Consider the following 7,487-nt stretch of genomic DNA (forward strand, 5'->3'; position numbering starts at 1 on the left):
TGTATACGTATCTCAGTATTGATCACAACTCAAACTATATATATTTTGGAATCAACCTCAACCCTGTATAGCTAACTCCAACATTCACATATAGAGTGTCTATGGTTGTTCCGAAATATATATAGATGTGTCGACATGATAGGTCGAAACATTGTATACGTGTCTATGGTATCTCAAGATTACATAATATACAATACAAGTTGATTAAGTTATGGTTGGAATAGATTTGTTACCAATTTTCACGTAGCTAAAATGAGAAAAATTATCCAATCTTGTTTTACCCATAACTTCTTCATTTTAAATCCGTTTTGAGTGAATCAAATTGCTATGGTTTCATATTGAACTCTATTTTATGAATCTAAACAGAAAAAGTATAGGTTTATAGTCGGAAAAATAAGTTACAAGTCGTTTTTGTAAAGGTAGTCATTTCAGTCGAAAGAACGACGTCTAGATGACCATTTTAGAAAACATACTTCCACTTTGAGTTTAACCATAATTTTTGGATATAGTTTCATGTTCATAATAAAAATCATTTTCTCAGAATAACAACTTTTAAATCAAAGTTTATCATAGTTTTTAATTAACTAACCCAAAACAGCCCGCGGTGTTACTACGACGGCGTAAATCCGGTTTTACGGTATTTTTCGTGTTTCCAGGTTTTAAATCATTAAGTTAGCATATCATATAGATATAGAACATGTGTTTAGTTGATTTTAAAAGTCAAGTTAGAAGGATTAACTTTTGTTTGCGAACAAGTTTAGAATTAACTAAACTATGTTCTAGTGATTACAAGTTTAAACCTTCGAATAAGATAGCTTTATATGTATGAATCGAATGATGTTATGAACATCATTACTACCTTAAGTTCCTTGGATAAACCTACTGGAAAATAGAAAAATGGATCTAGCTTCAACGGATCCTTGGATGGCTCGAAGTTCTTGAAGCAGAATCATGACACGAAAACAAGTTCAAGTAAGATCATCACTTGAAATAAGATTGTTATAGTTATAGAAATTGAACCAAAGTTTGAATATGATTATTACCTTGTATTAGAATGATAACCTACTGTAAGAAACAAAGATTTCTTGAGGTTGGATGATCACCTTACAAGATTGGAAGTGAGCTAGCAAACTTGAAAGTATTCTTGATTTTATGAAACTAGAACTTTTGGAATTTATGAAGAACACTTAGAACTTGAAGATAGAACTTGAGAGAGATCAATTAGATGAAGAAAATTGAAGAATGAAAGTGTTTGTAGGTGTTTTTGGTCGTTGGTGTATGGATTAGATATAAAGGATATGTAATTTTGTTTTCATGTAAATAAGTCATGAATGATTACTCATATTTTTGTAATTTTATGAGATATTTCATGCTAGTTGCCAAATGATGGTTCCCACATGTGTTAGGTGACTCACATGGGCTGCTAAGAGCTGATCATTGGAGTGTATATACCAATAGTACATACATCTAAAAGCTGTGTATTGTACGAGTACGAATACGGGTGCATACGAGTAGAATTGTTGATGAAACTGAACGAGGATGTAATTGTAAGCATTTTTGTTAAGTAGAAGTATTTTGATAAGTGTCTTGAAGTCTTTCAAAAGTGTATGAATACATATTAAAAGAATACATGTATATACATTTTAACTGAGTCGTTAAGTCATCGTTAGTCGTTACATGTAAATGTTGTTTTGAAACCTTTAGGTTAACGATCTTGTTGAATGTTGTTAACCCATTGTTTATTATAACAAATGAGATGTTAAATTATTATATTATCATGATATTATGATATATAATATATCTTAGTATGATGTATATACAGTTAAATGTCGTTACAACGATAATCGTTACATATATGTCTCGTTTCGAAATCATTAAGTTAGTAGCCTTATTTTTACATATGTAGTTCATTGTTAATATAATTAATGATATGTTTACTTATCATAATATCATGTTAACTATATATATAACCATATATATGTCATCATATAGTTTTTTTACAAGTTTTAACGTTCGTGAATCACCGGTCAACTTGGGTGGTCAATTGTCTATATGAAACCTATTTCAATTAATCAAGTCTTAACAAGTTTGGTTGCTTAACATGTTGGAAACATTTAATCATGTAAACATCAATCTCAATTAATATATATAAACATGGAAAAGTTCGGGTCACTACAGTACCTACCCGTTAAATAAATTTCGTCCCGAAATTTTAAGCTGTTGAAGGTGTTGACGAATCTTCTGGAAATAGATGCGGGTATTTCTTCTTCATCTGATCTTCACGCTCCCAGGTGAACTCGGGTCCTCTACGAGCATTCCATCGAACCTTAACAATTGGTATCTTGTTTTGCTTAAGTCTTTTAACCTCACGATCCATTATTTCGACGGGTTCTTCGATGAATTGGAGTTTTTCGTTGATTTGGATTTCATCTAACGGAATAGTGAGATCTTCTTTAGCAAAACATTTCTTCAAATTCGAGACGTGGAAAGTGTTATGTACAGCCGCGAGTTGTTGAGGTAACTCAAGTCGGTAAGCTACTGGTCCGACACGATCAATAATCTTGAATGGTCCAATATACCTTGGATTTAATTTCCCTCGTTTACCAAATCGAACAACGCCTTTCCAAGGTGCAACTTTAAGCATGACCATCTCTCCAATTTCAAATTCTATATCTTTTCTTTTAATGTCAGCGTAGCTCTTTTGTCGACTTTGGGCGGTTTTCAACCGTTGTTGAATTTGGATGATCTTCTCGGTAGTTTCTTGTATAATCTCCGGACCCGTAATCTGTCTATCCCCCACTTCACTCCAACAAATTGGAGACCTGCACTTTCTACCATAAAGTGCTTCAAACGGCGCCATCTCAATGCTTGAATGGTAGCTGTTGTTGTAGGAAAATTCTGCTAACGGTAGATGTCGATCCCAACTGTTTCCGAAATCAATAACACATGCTCGTAGCATGTCTTCAAGCGTTTGTATCGTCCTTTCGCTCTGCCCATCAGTTTGTGGATGATAGGCAGTACTCATGTCTAGACGAGTTCCTAATGCTTGCTGTAATGTCTGCCAGAATCTTGAAATAAATCTACCATCCCTATCAGAGATAATAGAGATTGGTATTCCATGTCTGGAGACGACTTCCTTCAAATACAGTCGTGCTAACTTCTCCATCTTGTCATCTTCTCTTATTGGTAGGAAGTGTGCTGATTTGGTGAGACGATCAACTATTACCCAAATAGTATCAAAACCACTTGCAGTCCTTGGCAATTTAGTGATGAAATCCATTGTAATGTTTTCCCATTTCCATTCCGGGATTTCGGGTTGTTGAAGTAGACCTGATGGTTTCTGATGCTCAGCTTTGACCTTAGAACACGTCAAACATTCTCCTACGTATTTAGCAACATCGGCTTTCATACCCGGCCACCAAAAATGTTTCTTGAGATCCTTGTACATCTTCCCCGTTCCAGGATGTATTGAGTATCTGGTTTTATGAGCTTCTCTAAGTACCATTTCTCTCATATCTCCAAATTTTGGTACCCAAATCCTTTCAGCCCTATACCGGGTTCCGTCTTCCCGAATATTAAGATGCTTCTCCAATCCTTTGGGTATTTCATCCTTTAAATTTCCCTCTTTTAAAACTCCTTGTTGCGCCTCCTTTATTTGAGTAGTAAGGTTATTATGAATCATTATATTCATAGATTTTACTCGAATGGGTTCTCTGTCCTTCCTGCTCAAGGCATCGGCTACCACATTTGCCTTTCCCGGGTCGTAACGAATCTCAAAGTCATAATCATTCAACAATTCAATCCACCTACGCTGCCTCATATTCAGTTGTTTCTGATTAAATATGTGTTGAAGACTTTTGTGGTCGGTATATATAATACTTTTGACCCCATATAAGTAGTGCCTCCAAGTCTTTAATGCAAAAACAACCGCGCCTAATTCCAAATCATGCGTCGTATAATTTTGTTCGTGAATCTTCAATTGTCTAGACGCATAAGCAATCACCTTCGTTTGTTGCATTAATACACAACCGAGACCTTGCTTTGATGCATCACAATAAATCACAAAATCATCATTCCCTTCAGGCAATGACAATATAGGTGCCGTAGTTAGCTTTTTCTTCAATAACTGAAACGCTTTCTCTTGTTCATCATTCCATTCAAATTTCTTCCCTTTATGCGTTAATGCAGTCAAGGGTTTTGCTATTCTGGAAAAGTCTTGGATGAACCTTCTGTAGTAACCAGCTAGTCCTAAAAACTGGCGTATGTGTTTCGGAGTTTTCGGGGTTTCCCACTTTTCAACAGTTTCTATCTTTGCCGGATCCACCTTAATACCTTCTTTGTTCACTATGTGACCGAGGAATTGAACTTCTTCCAACCAAAATGCACACTTTGAAAACTTAGCGTACAATTCTTCCTTCCTCAATACTTCTAACACCTTTCTCAAATGTTCACCGTGTTCTTGGTCATTCTTTGAGTAAATAAGTATGTCATCAATGAAAACAATGACAAACTTGTCAAGGTATGGTCCACACACTCGGTTCATAAGGTCCATGAACACAGCTGGTGCATTAGTTAAACCAAACGGCATGACCATAAACTCGTAATGACCGTAACGTGTTCTGAAAGCAGTCTTTGGAATATCATCTTCTTTCACCCGCATTTGATGATACCCGGAACGTAAGTCAATCTTTGAATAAACAGACGAGCCTTGTAGTTGATCAAATAAGTCGTCGATTCTCGGTAGTGGGTAGCGGTTCTTGATGGTAAGTTTGTTCTACTCTCGGTAGTCGATACAAACCTGAATGTACCATCTTTCTTCTTGACAAACAAAACAGGAGCTCCCCACGGTGATGTGCTTGGTCGAATGAAACCACGCTCTAAAAGTTCTTGTAATTGGCTTTGCAGTTCTTTCATCTCGCTGGGTGCGAGTCTGTAAGGAGCACGAGCTATTGGTGCAGCTCCTGGTACAAGATCTATTTGAAATTCAACAGATCGATGTGGGGGTAATCCAGGTAATTCTTTCGGAAATACATCGGGAAATTCTTTTGCAATGGGAACATCATTGATGCTCTTTTCTTCAGTTTGTACTTTCTCGACGTGTGCTAGAATAGCATAGCAACCTTTTCTTATTAGTTTTTGTGCCTTCAAATTACTAATAAGATGTAGCTTCGTGTTGCCCTTTTCTCCGTACACCATTAAGGGTTTTCCTTTTTCTCGTATAATGCGAATTGCATTTTTGTAACAGATGATCTCTGCTTTCACTTCTTTCAACCAGTCCATACCGATTATCACATCAAAACTCCCTAACTCTACTGGTATCAAATCAATCTTAAATGTTTCGCTAACCAGTTTAATTTCTCGATTCCGACATATATTATCTGCTGAAATTAATTTACCGTTTGCTAATTCGAGTAAAAATTTACTATCCAAAGGCGTCAATGGACAACTTAATTTAGCACAAAAATCTCTACTCATATAGCTTCTATCCGCACCCGAATCCAATAAAACGTAAGCAGATTTATTGTCAATAAGAAACGTACCCGTAACAAGCTCCGGGTCTTCCTGTGCCTCTGCCGCATTAATATTGAAAACTCTTCCGCGACCTTGTCCATTCGTGTTCTCCTGGTTCGGGCAATTTCTAATAATGTGGCCCGGTTTTCCACATTTATAACAAACTACATTGGCATAACTTGCTCCGACACTACTTGCTCCGCCATTACTCGTTCCGACACCATTTGTTCCTTTCGTTCTATTAATCCCTGGTCCGTAGACCTCACACTTCGCCGCGCTATGACCATTTCTTTTACACTTGTTGCAAAATTTGGTGCAGAACCCCGAGTGATTCTTTTCACACCTTTGGCATAGTTGCTTCTGATTGTTGTTGTTGTTGCGGTTATTATTGTTGTTGGGATGATTGTTGTAGTTGCTGTTGTTGTTGTTGTTGTTGTTGTTGTTGGGCCGTTTGTTGTAGTTGCGATTGATGTTGCGATTGTTGGGATAATTGTTGCGATTATTGTTGTAATTGCTGTTGTTGTTGTATTGGTGATTCTTATCACCGTTTTCCTCCCACTTTCTTTTGACTTGCTTCACATTGGCCTCTTCAGCAGTCTGTTCTTTAATTCTTTCTTCAATCTGGTTCACTAGTTTGTGAGCCATTCTACATGCCTGTTGTATGGAGGCGGGCTCGTGTGAACTTATATCTTCTTGGATTCTTTCCGGTAATCCTTTCACAAACGCGTCGATCTTCTCTTCCTCATCTTCGAATGCTCCCGGACACAATAGGCACAATTCTGTGAATAGTCTTTCGTACGTGGTAATATCAAATCCTTGGGTTCGTAACCCTCTAAGTTCTGTCTTGAGCTTATTGACCTCGGTTCTGGGACGGTACTTCTCGTTCATCAAGTGCTTGAATGCTGACCACGGTAGTGCGTACGCATCGTCTTGTCCCACTTGCTCTAGATAGGTATTCCACCATGTTAACGCAGAACCTGTGAAGGTATGCGTAGCGTACTTCACTTTGTCCTCTTCAGTACTTTTACTTATGGCAAACACCGATTCGACCTTCTCGGTCCACCGTTTCAATCCGATCGGTCCTTCGGTTCCATCAAATTCCAAAGGTTTGCAGGCAGTGAATTCTTTGTAGGTGCATCCTACACGATTTCCTGTACTGCTAGATCCAAGGTTATTGTTGGTATGTAGCGCAGCCTGTACTGCGGCTATGTTTGAAGCTAGAAAAGTACGGAATTCCTCTTCATTCATATTCACGGTGTGTCGAGTAGTCGGTGCCATTTCCTTCAAAATAGTTAAATGGAACAAGTTAATCATACAGAATATTAAGAGTAGTTAATAGTATTTCGTAGCATAATATGAACTCATTTATAAAAGCTTTTTCTTCATATTAGCGTTTTATAAGTTTAAATTCGGGTAGTACCTACCCGTTAAGTTCATACTTAGTAGCTAATATACAATTCAACTACTACAATTCTATATGAAAAACTGATTATAATAATATTTCGCGTTCAAACTTTTATACAATATTTTACAAACTTACAATACCGCTTATTTTACATAAAGCATGAAATATAGCACACAATAACTTTGATACAAGATAGTTGTGAAGACAATTCTAGCTAGTACACAAGTCGTTCAGCAAAGGCAATAAAGACACGTAATTCATACGTCCAGAAACAAGTCATGCATTCTGGTTTTACTAGGACTACTTCCCATCCTTGGTCTTGTGGAACATAACCGTTATGGCCGTTGATAAGACAGCGTGTTGTAACGTCGTCAAAGGGACGAGGGTTACGTAATGTCCAACAGTCCCGTAACAATCTAAAAACCTCATTTCTTACCCCAATTACCGACTCCGTCACTTGTGGAAACGTTTTGTTTAATAGTTGTAGCCCGATGTTCTTGTTCTCACTTTGGTGAGAAGCGAACATTACTAATCCGTAAGCATAACATGCTTCTTTATATTGCATGTTAGC

The sequence above is a fragment of the Rutidosis leptorrhynchoides genome, chromosome 1, assembly GCF_046630445.1.
Source record: "Rutidosis leptorrhynchoides isolate AG116_Rl617_1_P2 chromosome 1, CSIRO_AGI_Rlap_v1, whole genome shotgun sequence".
Taxonomy (NCBI): Eukaryota; Viridiplantae; Streptophyta; class Magnoliopsida; order Asterales; family Asteraceae; genus Rutidosis; species Rutidosis leptorrhynchoides.